This window comes from Lonchura striata, chromosome 5, assembly GCF_050655825.1.
Source record: "Lonchura striata isolate lonStrDom1 chromosome 5, ASM5065582v1, whole genome shotgun sequence".
In the NCBI taxonomy this organism is placed as follows: domain Eukaryota; kingdom Metazoa; phylum Chordata; class Aves; order Passeriformes; family Estrildidae; genus Lonchura; species Lonchura striata.
This window is the reverse complement of record NC_140707.1, coordinates 29,363,877-29,380,268: the sequence shown is the minus strand read 5'-3', so window position 1 is coordinate 29,380,268 and position 16,392 is coordinate 29,363,877. Positions and strand designations below refer to the sequence as shown.

General features: G+C 47.8%; 1 protein-coding gene across 3 annotated transcripts in view; it reads left to right on the top strand.

The window, feature by feature from the left end:
* The first annotated feature begins 5,003 nt into the window (after positions 1-5,003).
* RASSF7 (Ras association domain family member 7) overlaps positions 5,004-16,392 on the top strand; it is a 33,999-nt gene continuing 22,610 nt past the window's right edge. Inside the window, exon 1 of one of the 3 annotated variants that reach the window (XM_085581640.1) lies at positions 5,004-5,478. The gene's annotated coding sequence lies outside the window, so the exon portion shown is untranslated. Of the gene's footprint in view, positions 5,479-5,515; positions 15,522-16,392 lie in introns of those variants that run through there. The other 2 variants (XM_085581637.1, XM_085581638.1) reach the window with 2 other exon arrangements.

Below are 16,392 nucleotides of genomic sequence, written 5' to 3'. Positions count from 1 at the left end.
ATATATTTACATGATAATATAGAAAAGCATAATAGCAACCAAACCTCACTGTCGTCAATTCAGTCCCAGCCTATTTCATGCTGATAAGACCATGATGGACTCAAATTGTAACTTCAAACTTCTTTGAAGGCATTCAGCCAATTGCAAAGGTGAGAACCAGCTGCACATTTTGGGTCCTGAGATGAACTTTGCTGTAGGTGAGGCTGTAACATGAATTTGTCATGTGAATCTGTCTTGAGGAATAATAACTTTTTTTTTTTTTTTTTTTTTTTTTTTTTTTTCCTACAGTTTTTTCTTCCTCTTGGTCCCACCACAAATCTGCTCTCACTCTAATATTTTCTTTGGCAGCTAAAACTATTATCTTTATTGTTTCAAGGCTTGGCTCCCTCCCATTAGATCTCCTAATTGGATTTTTACTCTCCAATCCATTTAGTCTCTCCTGTGCTTTCACTAAAACCCTTTATCCCTTTGGCACCAGCTTTGCTAACCAGTTACCCAGGAAGATGCTCCTCTCCATGATTTGCACAGAACAGCTTTCCTAAGCCATGGGTGTCACCTCCAGTGTCACCGTGCACAGTGTCATCATCATCTCCTTCACTCTGCAGACTGCAAAGGCTCGCTGGATTTTAACCAAGAATAACCAGAACAATCCACATCACCCTTTAAAAGGAGGTTTGAAGTCACCATAGAGCCAAAATCACCCCAAAATTATAACATTTCAGCTGTGGCTAGGAAAAGGCTGCAGCTTTGTCCAGATTTACCTCCCACCAGACCAGGTGCCAGTCCTGTGTTCCTGGCTGTGTCATAAACTGTGTTAGTAGCTACAGGAGGGTGAAACAGCAGTGGGGCTGTGACCAGTTCTGACACTGGAGTCACTTAACCTTTCCACTCCTCTTCATCCTCTTTGGAAAATGCTGTTCACAAATCATGCTTTCTTCCACCTCCCATTGATTTTGCTCCTTTGGCCTGCAAGCTCTGCTGGACAGGGCCTTGCCCATGCAGAGCCTCTCATAACAGTGCCAGAGTCTTCACTGAAGGCTTTGAGTGTGCCAGGAGTGACCTGATTGCATTGCAGGTGCTTTCTGTACAGCTGGAGGGACCTGTGTTCCATACCAGCAATGGTCTCTGTCCTCTCCATGAGTAAATCAGTGCTTTGGTTTCTCCAGCTAGCAGGTACCATCCAAGCTGTCCTAGGAGCACAGCAAGATGGTGGGGGCATGGAGGGGGCTTAGGTACCCTGTATCCCAAGAAAGGGCTGCTGATTTCATGGCTTGAACCATGCAGCTTCTCTTACAGGAGGAGTGTGGGGCTGAGACAATGGCATCTCACCACGGCTCTGTTTATTCCATCAGACCATGCAGTAATGCGGGACTGTGATTTTTCAGGGAGCCAAGATCTTCACTTGTAACATTTCTTTGTAACAACTCAGAGCACAAGGAAGGAAGCTCCTCTCCAGGTCAGTCGAGCGCAGTGTGGGCAGAGGTGATGGAATAAGACCTCCACATAGCAAGATGTTAAGTACAAAAGGAGATGTAAATACAAAGGGAGGAAAAATAGGGAGAAGAGGTACCAACCTACTAACTGGCTGCTCAACCTTTAACAAGGGATCCAGCTGCCTGGCCTTTAACAGGCCTCAATGGACCCAGTCCCTCTCCTCCTTTTGTTCTTTTTTCCTTTTCTCCTGAGCCTTTTTACAGCCTCAGTGCCTTTGTATTTATGTTGCTGGAGTGCGTTGCCATGGTTAAAGTTGTTATTTTCAGCAGGGTTGCATCTTACCTGTGAGACAGATAGATATGGAGATGGAGATGTACATGAATATGTCTGTTTACCTTCATTTCAGTTCCCACTGGCCATGTGGAAAAACAAATCTGATGGGAAAGGAGAACCCTTCAGAGGGAATGAGGAGAGAGGGAGAATAACACCTCAGAGGACTTTCTCCAAGGAATACATAGGCTAAGCCAAAAGCATGGGATAGAAGAGATGGTCACTTGAGAACAGGGGAGGGCAGAGATGGACATAGGTGTGTTAAAGGTGTTATTGGACTGTGGAAAGCACACAACTTCAAGTCAAGTCTATTGTAAGAGTGCAGTGTATATGTGGAAAGGTGGGGATCATGGTTCCCTCTCTGTACAGTTCCCACACTGGCACTGTGAACACAAAATTCTTCCTTAATCTTTTCATTTTCCTTGGCTCTGGCTGCTCCAAGTGCTAAAAGGGGTTTGCAAATGTTATTTTTTAATTATTATTATTTTTGAATGTGCTTATCAAAATATATTTATTAAATTGTACTTTATTCCCCTTCTTCATTTATAATATTATTTATTTGAGGTACAGGGATGGTGGGGAACTGATTCTCTGGCACATTCCCATAGGTATTCTTGTCCAGAGGAAAATGATAACAAAACCTTTGGCTTTTCAACTTTTAGGATTTTTGGCTTTGGTGTATCAGGCCACGATAATTTTATTGTTGTTCCTCAGGGAATGATTCAGAATAATAGATCTGCTAGGAAAGATGTACCAAGTTCCTGATTTTTTTGGCTAACATTATTATGCAAGTCTGAATTGATGGAACAGTCACTCGAACATGCATTGAATGAAGAATTGAATCAATATTTGCTGAGCTCTCTTCCAGCCCCTCCAGCTCACTCACACAGTCCACCAGTGCTGCCAATGCCTGGACAAAATGTGTGGGGCTGGTCAGGGGTGGCTCCTAGCCAAGAGTGAGGCCCAGGCCCTCTGGAGTACTTTGGTATCTCACGTCCTTCGATTCTGCCTGGAGGCAGGACTCCTCTCCCATCTAACATGAGGCACTTGACTATGCCTGGCCATGCTGGCTCCGGCCAACGCGGAGCAGGAAGATGGCATCTCCAGGGGCTGAGTCAGTCACCTGAGAGAGAAATCACTCTCAAGTGGGATTTTTCCATTGCCTGAGAATCTCCCCAGGTTACTGGGGCCCAAGATAGGCTGCCTGCCTTAAAGCCTGAGATAAGGGATGGTGAACAGGGGGGCTGGAAGTTCACTCCTGTCTCAGGTGAGGACCAAATGGGTTGAGGATAAAGGGTAGTGCTTCTAAATCATGTGCAAGTTCAGAAATGGCTTTTTCTCCATGGGAGGAATGCTGGTAACAACCCCAGCTTAGTATTTCTGATAGCCTTATCCCTAAGCCCCACCACTGGCCAAGGCTGCTATTTGCCTTTCTCATGGGTATTGCTACACCAAGGCAGTGCCCAGTCGGCCAGGTCTTATTGCCTTGTTCAGCCCTTGTAACCTGCTGTTAAAAGCACTGACAGGGATGTCCTTTCATATCCACTGGGCTCCATGCTGACACACACCTGATCTCCTGCCATTTTGTCTGTTTCCCTTTGGGAAGGCTGCCAGAAATGTCAATGTTTTCACCCTCCTGCTCTGTATGGCAGCAGAGCCGCAGCCCTGCCTGACAGCTGACACCCTCCCCAAGCTTTGTAATTGGGGTGATGGAGCTAATGAGGGGGTGAAATCCATCCCATCACTTTCTGTGATTGTCATTCACCTTCTCCTCCCACATCAAGTCAGTGGAGAAATCTGGTATCTGAGCTAAACAAGGGACATCTGTAACCATGGCCTATCCAGCACTGCTGGAGGCTTGGTCCTGGGGATCAGCAGAGCAACCTCAGAGCCACATGGACACCTCCCTGTGCACTTGTCTGCTCTATAGTCACCACAAATTAACTGCAGGTATGTCCTGAAAATTAATGAGTTCAAGACCTTTACAGCCTCACACAGGCCATCATCTGCAGAAATAGTGTCCTTAATTAAATCATACCTCCTTCACAAGGAGCTGTATCGAGCCCAAAGACAATGAAGGCAGTCAGGCTGCCTGGTGCTGTACTGGCAAGATGTGGGTGCACTGTGAAAAGGCGGCTACAGCTCATCCACATCCACCTGCAGGGCAGAGTGGGGTGAGGAGCCAGCCTGGATTCATTAGTTGCTGGCATGGGGTGGCAAGGAAACCAACCCAAGTGCTGGCCACAAGTGTGGATAGCACCTCAGCAGCATAGCTAATTAATAGAGTGAAATGGATGTTTGGGACGTGGTATAATGGGGAAGTGAGTCAGGCACAGCACCACATGTAGATCTATGGTTCCACCCTCCAGCATGCTCAGACCCCTCTTCAGGTGATCTTCTCTTGCGAGCTGGCAAAACCTCAGCAGTCTTCTTCTGGGGAGAATAAATGACAGGGAGCAGGATTACAGAAGCCAAATACACTTATCCCAGAGGGTCAGCATGTGGTCTATGTGTGGAGGATGTTGTCCTACAACTATTTCCCGAGCAGGAAGGAGATCCACATAGATGCCTGGGTTGGAGTGTCTGGGGAGCTCAAGGTGAGAAGCTCTGCCAGAATACCTAGGTTGTGGTTATCTATCCCCCTACCATCATCACCAAGGTGACGTGGAGATCTCTCTTCAGAATCTACCCACGCACCTGTACCTTGGGAAGGAGCCTGGTGGGTTGGGAAGAACCCTCTCTGGCTGTGGGGAGTCAAGATGCACCGGTTACCACCTCCAGCACCGCAGGAAACAAGGTGATGGCTGCATCTTTCACTCAGGTGTGCACCTTGGCAGCAGCTGCACATGTTTGAGCAGAGAAGCCAGCAGCAAGGTGTTAAGGAAATTTTCCTGCCTGACCGTTTGGGAGTGTGATGGCCAGAGTGCTTCCTAAATGGTCAGACAGGAAAGTTTCCCTAACAAAGGATGGACTGTTTGCATTATGCACTTGAATCCCCTGCGCTCATGAGGGGATTAAGGCTCCAGTTCTGGGCTCCGTAAAAGACATCTTGCAGGGGCTGGGAGAAAAACACTTTGCATTTTTGCTGGGAGAAAAAAATGCCCCTGTGACTGCAGCATCCCTGGAGCCGTGGGTGTGCGGGGCCGGACCCACGCTGCACCCCCTGGGCAGGTGGAAGCGGCCGCGCTGGGGCACAAGGGGCGAGCGCACTGCCGGTGCTGGGGAAGCTCCGTCGCTCGGGGCAGAGGTGACCTGGGCACGGGCTCTCACTGGGAAAGGGACCACCGGGATACGCGGAGAAGAGGACATGCAGAAGAACCCAGACTTGCTAACGCAGTCCTGGCAGCTGGGGAGAAGTCTCTTTTCCCTTCCCCTCCTCACGTCTCTTTTGTTTTCCGCAGCCCGGCAGAAGAGGCTTCCAGTAAGCAGCAGGGGTGGGGGCAGAGCCCACCCACACAAAGGCAGCTCCCCACGGGCTCTGTGACCGCTGTCACGCTTTTTCGCTCAAATCAACGCCAGCAGTGGATGACGTGGGGCTGGTGCTCCCCAGCCCCGGGGCTGATTGGTCCCAGCTCAGGTTTGAACGCCAAGGTGTCCTGGCAACGAGAAGCAGAGGAGCCAGACTTTCCCGTCCGCGCTCGGCTCCGGGAGCACGGCGGGTGCTGGGCAGCGACAGGCACCGCGGCGAGGAGCAGCGCCCCTGGCCCTCCCCAGGTACCCTCCGAGCCCCAGCCCCAGCCGGGATGAGTTCCATCCGGTGCGGGTCAGTGGCCGCCGGCAGCGACTCCGCGCGGTGGCTCAGGCGGCACCTGCGCTCCCGCACAGACTCGGCAGCGGAGCTGGGTTCAGCGGGCAGTAGGGATGGGGAAATCACTGGTGTCTGGGGGCTTTGAAAGTGACCATTCGGTGGCTTTGGGGGAGGGATGCCTGGGGAGAAGATGTGCAGGCACCAGGGAGTCAAGGGGCCTTCCAACAGTTGTGTGGTCAGCTCTTCTGCCCCAAGAGAACAGAGCGAGTGATTTTGGCTAGTTTTGGGTTCTCCTGATTAATCAAACTCACAAAAGCACTGCAGGGCACCTGGGACTCTGAGAGGTGCTAGAAGATGGCTTTACATTGAAATGAATCAGCTTTTCGTGTTGATAGAAAGCTGCTCTGCTTTTGCCTCAGTGTAACCCTCCTGCATGTCCGTCCCTCTGGAGCTTGGGGGTGAGGAGGGAAGGGCGCCTCAGGGCTCAGCTGTGTGCGGGAAAGCAAAGGGCATCGCAGGGGCATGCTGTAAAGAAAAGGCTTTTTCCTTCACCTAGAGCAGAGATGTGAGGAGCTGGCTGGGGAAAGATGTTTGCCGGCACAGGGAGGCAGCACTCAGCACAGCCCATTTTGCACCTGTCAAAACTAGCAGAGACATACCTGTGAGAAATGTGCCATTAATGACAGGGCACATCCAAGCTGTCCAAGTTGAGAAACCACCTCCACAGGGTAACAGCCATCCCAGAGGAGCTTCCTAGCTCAGTGGCAGGTGGTGAGCTTGTAGAAGGGCTGGTGTCCTGAATGGATTCAGTGGCACACGTTGAAAAGCAGTGCCACGACTCAGGTCTTGCTGCTGCAAGTGAGAGATGAAGAGGGATAACAACGCCAAGACCTTTTGGAGCACAGCTTGTTTTATTTATTAGAGCACAGGGCTGAGACCTGCCTGAACTATTCTTTCTCATAGACCTAAAGGCATGATAAGACTTGGAGATCCCTCCTGGTATCATGCTCATAGTAGAAGGGCAGTTCTTCAGCATCCCTGTGGCAGGGAAAGGCAGAAGGACATCACAAAATGAGCAGGGAGTGTTCTGTTGGCAGCATGTTATTGCTGACCTGGATTCACACTGATGACCTGGAGGTGTAAGATTAGCACAGTCAGCTTGTCCCAGGGCTGTGGGGGGATTAGAGAGGGAAAGGGTCATGCCTGTTACATACATAATTTTTCTCTGTTTAAATGGGCATATGTAGCACAAGTTGTCAGTTAAAAAAAAAAAAATATCCCGCACACTGAAGTGTTGTCAAAGTTTACAATCTCGGAGTGGTGGGCTTACAGCAGTAGAGACTCTGCCTAGAAAACCTAGTTACTAGATCTGTGAGAATCAGTGATGATTTTTGTATCAAAATGAAAGTTAAGAAAAAATATCTGCCCCATGTTGTAAGAGGAGGTTTGACCTAGATGAACCTGAAAACAAATAAACATGAAAATTCACTAAAGGTGAATTAAACAAACTGGATAATTTAATTATTTTTTCAACAATCATGTTTTAAAATTGAGCAGCTTGGGACTGGATGATGTTCCTACTTCAACCAACAGCTCTCCCTGCTCCAATTAGTTCAAATAAGACTTGTTTCTCTGAAGGGTTAAGGCCAGTACATTCTTCAGACTTTATTAAACCCATGAACAGTAATGTCAGTCTGAAACCCAAGAGAGAGGAAAACATACCCACACCTTGCAGGCCATAAACAGGAACAAATTCAGCTCACTTTGTATCTCCCCAACAATTCAGCTGAGGCAGTTTATGTACTGGGAACATTAGCTCCAGTGAGGCAGGACTTTCCCAGATTAAATAACATGTCAGTCATTAAATAACTCATCTTTCCTGGTATTTTATGGAATAAACAGTGCCTGTTGCTTGCTAATAGCGTCTGCTTTTATTTGAGTGGGATTGTATTTTATAACAATCCTTCTGTTCAGTTTGCATGTTTGCAGTGACCCCAGCAAGCAATCACTCCATGGCTGATAGTAAATTCACTCCCAGAGGTTTAATGATGGTATTTACTGTAGGAGCTACCAGTTTTAGGGCTGTAGTGATTAGGGTGGGTTGATGGGACACAGGGCAGTTGGATAATTGCTAGTGATGAGCCAGTGAACTCCCAGGTAATTGCACCTTACCTGGAGAGGTGTGCTGGCATGAGCGGTGTTTTAAAGACAAAGCTGTGAGGAGGATAAAGGACACTCATCGTCTCCACATGACAGCGCTGAATCATGATCAGGAAATTATCCCTTCTCCTCACCAAGAAAAAAAGAAGCTTAGAGTGTTTTCTTTCCTGTTGCTTTTTTAAAGAAAAGACAGGACTCGTGTGCCTGTCAAGTCTGTGCCCCTTCCATCTCTTCATACCATTTAAACACTGTTGAGAACAGAGATGCTCTGCTTGAGGACATCTTCAAGTGTTGTGCAAATGGGTTTTGAGGGAAGGAAAGACAGACATAGTCACTGACTGACCCTGGGAAGGCCTGGCATAGACCAAACCTCAGTTAGACACCAGAGAGGCCTGGTAACAGAGGGACCCTGGCAAAGCTCACTCACCAGAAGGCTTCAGCATAAGCTCAGATTTCCTCTACAGATGTGAGGTCCAAGCAATCCTGGTTCCTAGGACAGCAGACATCTTAATAAGGCTATTAAAGGGAGACAGTAATTTTACTTTTAATGAATGTGGGATCTACACAAGTTGGTGTGGTCACTCACTAGAGCCCCATTGGCCCTTGGGCAAGATTTCTCAAGTCCCAGCCATTTCCATGTATGTTTGGGCTCCTCAGGACATTACTCAGCCTGCCTGTATGTGGATCTAGTAGTCCTCACCTGGCCCTAGTGTTTGAGCTGTTTACAGTGCTGCTTCAGGCTCCCCAGCGCCTGCGGTGTCCAGCCTTGGCACTTTGTGTTTGTTTGCCCTGCATACTCAGCAGTGGAGAAGCCAAAATTGCTTTGCCCTCCCTGCTCATGAAGCAGGAGGCTGGAGACTTGATCCCTGTAATTGCCAACCTCTCCTACCCCAGATAGGAGTAATCCCCAAAGCAATGGTTGTGGAGTTGCCGCTCCCGGCAAATGGTGACATTAGAATCCTCTAATGCTTCTTGAGTCTTCAGCAGCAGGTCCTGGAGGGCTTTGGGAAAGATGCCATAGGCCTCACGTCTATTTTAGACCTGGGAAGGTTGAAGCAAAGCAAGGGGTAGAGCCTTGACACACAATGATAGGAGTAGAGCAAATGGCAGGTTTAGGCAGGGGCAAAGGGACTGATAGAGCAAAGGGTCTGACAGTGATGCTCTCACCTCACCCCAGAGAGGTGCTTTTTCGTGGGTCTGGGACCAAGAAAGCTCTGGTTAGGTGGCTCTTTATCTGCTAAAACCTTTTCATTTTGCCTCATGTTTAAAAGACAAAGATGGGGAGTGCATCTCATCTCTCTGTGTTAATGAGCTTTCCTCTCCCTCTGTAGCAAGAGAGGAAGGTTGCAGTAAAACCAGCACAACAAACTCCATTGCAAGACTCTTCCACTGACTGGGAGAAAATAAGTTGTTTGTGTGCCCAGAACCTCCCAGGAGAGAAGCTGTTCTTGGTCCAGCAATGATTTAAGGGGCTTATCAAGTCAGAAGTGCTGACAATAAAGCTGTGGCAAGGTTATCAATATATTAAGAATTTTGGGCAGTTGGACCAGATATTTCCAGGTACAGACTGATAGAAATGACAGTGCTGGTCCAGACTGCTGAAACTCCATTGACATGCCTGGAGCTGCTCTACTGTCATGGCTAGCAATGGGAAAAGGAGTTTAAGCTGTTCTCATTCTGCAGCCTGATCCAAGCACTCACTGCTCCGCCTTCTTGTTGGCATGCACATTTCTCCGACTGCTTGATGCAGAGGCATTGGTCTGGCAGGAAAAAAAAAAAAAGGCAAACATTTTCTGCCCTGGGGATTTTCCAGAGCTGGACAGTCCTTGATCGAGTCCTGCTCTCTGCACCAAGAGTAGTGCAGGCACAATGAAGAGGGGAGTGCAGGCTGTCAGCCCACCACTGCCTGCCTTAACCAGTCCAATATACAGCTTGGGTGAATGGAGGAATCCTTTCCTTCTCTTACATGTGGTGCTCTTAAGGGAAAGATGTGCTGATCATGGCTTTACAAACCACTGCCAAGTGTTTGAAATTACATAATTTAATTGTTGGTGCAGGACCACTCAGTCCAGTGGGTGTGACCTAAAGGAAATCCCTTGAAACCTCCTGTCTGGTACCAAGATGAGCACCAGGCTTCACAATACCAGTTTTGAACCTGAAGGTAGTGAGGTACCAGCAAAAATCAGAGCATGAGATTCAGAGGCAGGTACTGCTGAGTGTTGATCCTGGATTTACTGCCAGCTCTTTTTGCTCTGGGGCAAATTATTTAGCTTTCCTTTTCCCTGATCCCCTTCCATCCCCTGTCCAAAGCCTTTGTCACATGAGAGTTGGGAAGAAGCTTGCAAAACACCTGTTGAAGTGCTTTGAAGACAGAAATCAGAGTGGTAAGTTGTATGGGCAATATAAACAAACCTGGCTATATGTTTCCCAGGCTAAATGAGGAAGGAGGAGGGGTTAACTGGTAGGTGGCACCCATGTCCTAATTACAAGGCTTGTCTCTGGATCCCTTCAGCGTGAAGCATCCTCTTGGCTGAAAAACAGCTGATAAAGTCACACCTGAGCAGAGGTAGGGGAGGAAAAACTTGTCACACAAGTGAACCAGGGTGGGTGGAAATTTCCTTTGGCAGGAAGAGGGTAAGTGGTGGTACCAGCAGTGGGTTTGGAGATGGCCTTCTGGACCACCTCCAGACCTACTGGTCCTGCTGTACCTCCTCTTTCTTGTCTGGTGCATTTTTCCAGGTGATTGCTATATGGTCTTGAGGGTCCTATGAGATCCAGGAAAGTCCTTCCTGTAGCTGCCATTTTCCTCTCTGATACCTGATTCAGGGGAATAACTTCTGGCATTTTAATAGTCTCTTTGTCCCACATCAGTTTGCCAACTCAAAAAGCAGCACAGCCCCAAGGCTTAAGATTTAATAAGTAAATTGCAAGTGCGCTTTGCTTTCTGAACCTTTCCAGCATTTCAGGGTCACATCTCTAACATGTCTTTGCAACAGTGGGAGTTCAAACCTGATGGTGCATGTGTATGTGCTAAGAAAAGTGAGATATCCACACAAACAGCTACTGCTGAGGAGACAACAAACACAGCAGATGCTGTGAGGGCTGATAGACCTTCCAGGCTTAGCCCAGACAGGTGTCTTGGGCCCCTTCCACAACACCTGTGGTTCTCTCCTCACTGCTGCTTTTTGCATTTCGCTTGTGCTCATGACCTTGCCCTAATTCTAGGTTATTATTGCAGGTGTAGCACACTCTGAAGAGCACCTGGAATAGGTTTGCATGTCTGGCCCCTTGTTTTGGCGAAGTGGTTTCTTCACGATCAGGGAAGTGCAGGTTTAGCAGCCTGGGACCAGGAAAAGCAATTGCAATTCACGCTTTTGATGCTTTGTAGCTTGGGCAAAAATCAGTCCAGTCAGGATCAGTTGCATGAGGACATAAAAGTGCCTGAGATGCAGGTTGATATCTGCATGCTGTTTATTTCACATTTAAGCTGCATCTGGAAGTTTTGTTTCCTGCTTGGGAAATAGGAAGAAGTATTTTTTGTCTCTCCCTTTATTACTGTTCTCCAGCCTGAAAGCTGCTGGTGTTGAGATGTCCCCATATGTGTGCAAGTGTGTGCTGCAGGCCCTGATCTCAGCAGGAGGCTTGTGTTGAACCACACTAAGCCAGTCCTGGAGCTGAGATGCTCTCTAAGCTCTGCAGAGCTGCATGTAGGGGAGTGTATTTTTTTCCCCAATGAGCATTTGATTCCCTGCAGTACTATGGGAAAAGGGATGTATCTGTGCCACCTGGGTGTTCCTCCATCCTTGCTGGGGCCGAGCAGCACCTGCTTACAACCAGTGTTTTGCCTTGGAAGCCCCTGAGGGCTGCTGAATGTATCTGCTGCCTGGTTTCTCCCTTAGTCTGCATGTAACAGCCTGGGAGATTATTGCTCCCACCATGCAGCTTGCCAGACAGATGTTAGAGATGGTGATGGATATATCTGCTTTCAGATTAAAAAGCAGTTTAAAATGCATCCCCTGCCAGCTGTGGCTCCCTGCCCTGTTAGCTTTCAAGTGCTCTCTGGAATAAATCCTTCCCTTTTTTTTTTTAAACTCAGCCCTACCCTTTCCTGCAGTCTTCTTGTGCTGTTCTCTGCCTGGCAAAGCCCCAGCAGCAGCCCCCGGGCAGCGTGGCACGTGTAGTGGAAACGACTTTGGCTGACTGGGATGGTTTTGCAGGGAGTCCAGGTGCTGTACACAGTACAGTGGGGAGGAGAAGACGCCTCCGGATGGAAGTTAGAGATCTCTTCCTCCTTTTTTCTCCGGAACCCAGCAATTCCATGGTTGTGTCAGCATAACTCGATAGCACGGGGATAGAGCCTCCACAGCACAAAGCAGAAGCTTCAATTTGCTCTCAGTTGCCTGTTTCAGGAAACTCTGTCTCCTGGTGATAAAGGGAGAAAAAGAGCTGCATGGGGAGGATACCACAGGACATTTGTATACCAACTTGTGTGCGTTGGACATTTGTATACCAACTTGTCCTGCCCTGATGTCTCTGCATGGGCAGTCTTGCCCTTAGCATGGGTGTTCCTGACTTTTCCCAGGGACCTTGAGAGCTAGGCAGACTCATGCTGCCTTTCCAGGGCTTCTCATCCTACCAGAGCCCGTCACAGTATGGCTGTGCTGCAGGTCTCATTCCTTTCCTCAGTTTGCCCTGCAACAGTGGCAGGATGTGCTAGTCACTGCAGTCAGATTAAAGGCTGGTAAACTGCCCTTTCGCCAAAGTAGATGTAAAGGTCTAAGGGCAGCAATGCTCAAAAAAAACCAACCAAACAAAAAAAACCAAACAAACAAACAAACAAAAAAAAACAAACTAACAAACTCCTCTCTTGGTAGGAAATGTGGATGAGAAATTCTGTCTTGATGCTGTTGGGAGAGGGATGCTGGGATGGCAGCCTTAGTGGGAGATGGCTCTGCCTGAATTAGTCATAGTGGTGGAGGGGAAACCCATAACATAAAAATATAAATTATATGTGTTCAATAAATAGATAAACATTACTTCTACCAGCACTGTAAATCAAGCCTATCTCCCCCTCCTCCTCCCAGATTTTACCAGCCTAATCTGGAATTTTCTATGCAGTATTTATTTTTTCATTACTAAGTCTTGAAGGAATTGCATTTTCAAGCAGCCATTGACTTTTTTTTTTTGTCTAAAAACTTTGTTTTCCCCTGAAGTCAGCTCAGAGCACCTGTTTCTTGGAAAACCAGGCCCCTTTAAGATGTCTCAGGCTGCTTTGAATCACTAATTGCTTCTGAATAGACAGGCCAAATGTTTTATCACTTCAACCTCCCATAGCAATGCAAATCTATACAGCTGAGAAGCCTCTTTCCACGAATGGGGGTGATGGGTACAGATAAGGATTAAAAATAGAAACAAATTCAGCCCGGGGGTCCTCTTTGTTCCTCCCTGCCCTCGGTGGGGTTGCCAGGGCTACATTTGTTCCCCTGCATCGTTTTTGGATGAGATCCAGTGCCCCTTGAATGCAAAGCTGAGAGGTACAGTGGCGGGAGAGGGCTGGATGAGGTCCTAGGTACATACATATTTCATTGCCCATGCCAGGCTCTGTGTTGTTTTCTCTCTCTGGTTTCACAAAGGTGGTGTTTTCTAAAACTCCCACTTGTTGAGGGCGACACAATCCGGGCTTCATCCCATCTCAAGTTTCTGGCTTTTCAGTTGTTTCCCACTCTGAATGGCAGCCAGGCATTTTTCCCATGCCTGGGGGGAAAAGGGGGATGCTTGGTAGGAAAACAGGACTCGCCAGAGTGCTGTTTGGGTGGAACCACATGTGCTGTGACATGTCCCCCTCGGGGTTGCTGCGTGTGTTTTGGGCTGTGCTGGCTCACACACACTGCAGGAGATGAGCAGCCCTTTGCAAAGCCTCAGTGGTATAGGGCTGGACTGACTTCTTTAAGTAACCCACTGCCTGAAAGCAAATATTGACTATTAAGAGGTGGAAGATCTCAGTGAGCAAGGGCAGTCTAAATCCCCCTTTTTGCTTAGGTCGCCTGTTATTAGAGCTGCCTGCTGTGTGCTGAGTACAGCTATGCTCAAAAATTGCCAAGAGCTCAGCATTATGGAAGCAAAAGCCAATTTACTGACTTTCCAATAGAAAGGAAGATACATGCTGAATGTGCATCTGTTGGATGATATTTCTGTTTCAGGCATGCCACTAACATACAAATGGAAAAGCGACTTTGCATGATTTATGTAGTTACTAGGAAAATCTGAGTTAAGTGATACTTTGTAGAGTCTTGGGCACTATTTATTCTTAGCAGAGTAGGTTTTAAAATCTATTTTCTATTTAACTCCCCTAACGAATTCCAGTTGACATTGCCTACCGTACTCGAGTACTCTGGACATGGAGAGCAGATAAATACCCTGACAAATAACATCTATAACATCTTCATGTAAAATCAATAGCTAATAAGAAATCAGCCTCTTGAAGATGATAGCAATTTATCTTTAAAATTAAAATAAAGACTGCAAAATTTTGTCAAAGAGGAAAACAACAACAAAAAAATCTCTGCTCTTCTTTTTTAGGTATTATTTGTGTGTTTCAGGTGCATATAGGACCCAGTTAGGACTTGATCAACTAAGAATAACTCTTGTTATCTTCATTGTACTTTTAAAAGAGACAGCTGCTTTCCCACCAGACTGGGATTTCCAGGGAGGCACAGAGGAACTGGAATGATTTTAGGCCTTCACTCCTGTTCTCCAAAGACCTTTGACTCAACAGGACTGAAATTCGGGCTTAAATCCTGCAGGGGTTTAAGTCCTCAGTGTTGGGTTCCGGCTCAGGGGTAATTATCTGACTGAACTGGGGTGTTCATACATAACCCTGGTCTTCCTGGCAGGGAAAAAAAAATTAAAATAAAGATTTTGAGTATAAAAGGACAATTAAAAACTAGAAAGCTTGCTTGTAGTTTACGAATTTAGGTGTAGAGGTGGCCTTGGATGTCCAAGTCAGTACCAAAAGCAATCCAGGCTTGGGACTCTATTTCTGCCCAAGGTCCCCACTTGGATACCAGCAAGGCACAGAGCTGGTGCAAGACTGTGCTCTGCTCTGACACCTGGCACCAGCAAAGCAAAGCGTGGGAGAGAACCTCCAGTGCTGTGAAAGGGCTGTGAGGCTGAAGATGTGGGGCTGGCTGTGTAATGGGGGGGGAATCTGGGAGCACAGCCTGGCAGGTGGCTTCTGAGGCATGGTGTTGGAAAAGCAATTAGGGGCCAAATGGGAATGCACAGGTAGAGAGCAGGAAAAGGTGTCCTAAAGGGTGGAAGTTGTGCCAGGCTCAGGTGCCCTCCCAGCTCGAAACTGGAAGCCCAGGCAGGGAAGGAGGGGAAATAGCTGGAGCAAGAACCAGAAAAACCTGCTCACAGCAGCCCAGGATTCACATTACTCACACGGCTTTAAAACAGGTCAGGTTTGCTTTGGTTTCCAGGCAAAGATGGACAAACTGCCTAAGGACTGTTTTCATCTCAGCTTAGAGCAGCTCCAAGCTCCTGTGTGCCTGCTCACCGTGTCACTGCCCCCATGCCTGCCTACCCATCACCACTGCAAGGCCTTTCCTGGGATTTAAGCCTTTCCAAGGAAAGGCTGGGCTAGAGGCATGCACAAGGACATTTCCCAGCTCACCTGAGGGGTAACTGTAAGTGCTGGGATCACATCTAGGCACTCTCACCTCCTGACCTGCCACAAGCTTTGGAGCTCACACAGCAAGTTTGCTGCTTGAAGCTGGATGGGAGACTGCATCTGGAGATGCTCCCCATTGCAAAGGAAGAGTGGTCTGCCTCCCCCAGATGCTATCAGGTGAGAAGCTCTTGGCAGTGGTGTGAGCTGTCCTGCTGCAGGTCTCATCCACAGCACCAGGGTCAGCCTCACATGATTTATCAGGTTATTATAGTCAACTTCAACTAGGTGTGATAGCAAAGATAAAACCACCTTTTTTTTGGGAAGAAGGAGGGGAAAAGGAGCTAACAGAATTAGAAATCAGATTGTCAGAGGCTAATGGCTGTGTCTGTTTATTAGGCAGCAATAACAGTAATTTACCTCTGAATCGCAATAATTCATCATAACACTTCCCACCTACCTCATGAACCCTTGCTGCATATCTCACCCCTCTTGTTCAGGGATCTGAAAGTATTTCATAAACATTAATTAATTATTCCTCCACACCCCTGGAAGCAAAGTAAACATTATGCCAATTTTGCATCTTGAGAAGCTGAGCTCACCTAAAGAGATAATAACTGAGCAGGGGTGCAGGAGCCCAGACTGCAAGCCCCTATCCCAGCTTCGACCAGAAGTACCTTTCTGCAGAGTGCTCTTCAACGTGGGCACTGGGGCATGATCCAGGGGAGTTCAGTCCTTCATCCATGCACATTCCTGTGCTTGCCACCATTTTCAGATGGCAGGAGAGCTGTAAAAAGGATGAGTGCTGCTGCTGCCTTGGAGATATCTCGCACGCATTACTATCTCATCACCGTCAAGCCTCCACCACAGGGACCAGGCACCTGCCAGTGTGTGAAGCACCTGCCATTATTCGCAGTAGGACTCTCCCTTTTTTTAATGACTACGTTAATGACCCTAATCTGCCGGTATGAATGTGGTTAATCCCACAGCTCTAGGGACGAGTAGTTCAGAGACATTTCCTCTGCTGCCTTCTCTCACCTCACTTTGCATC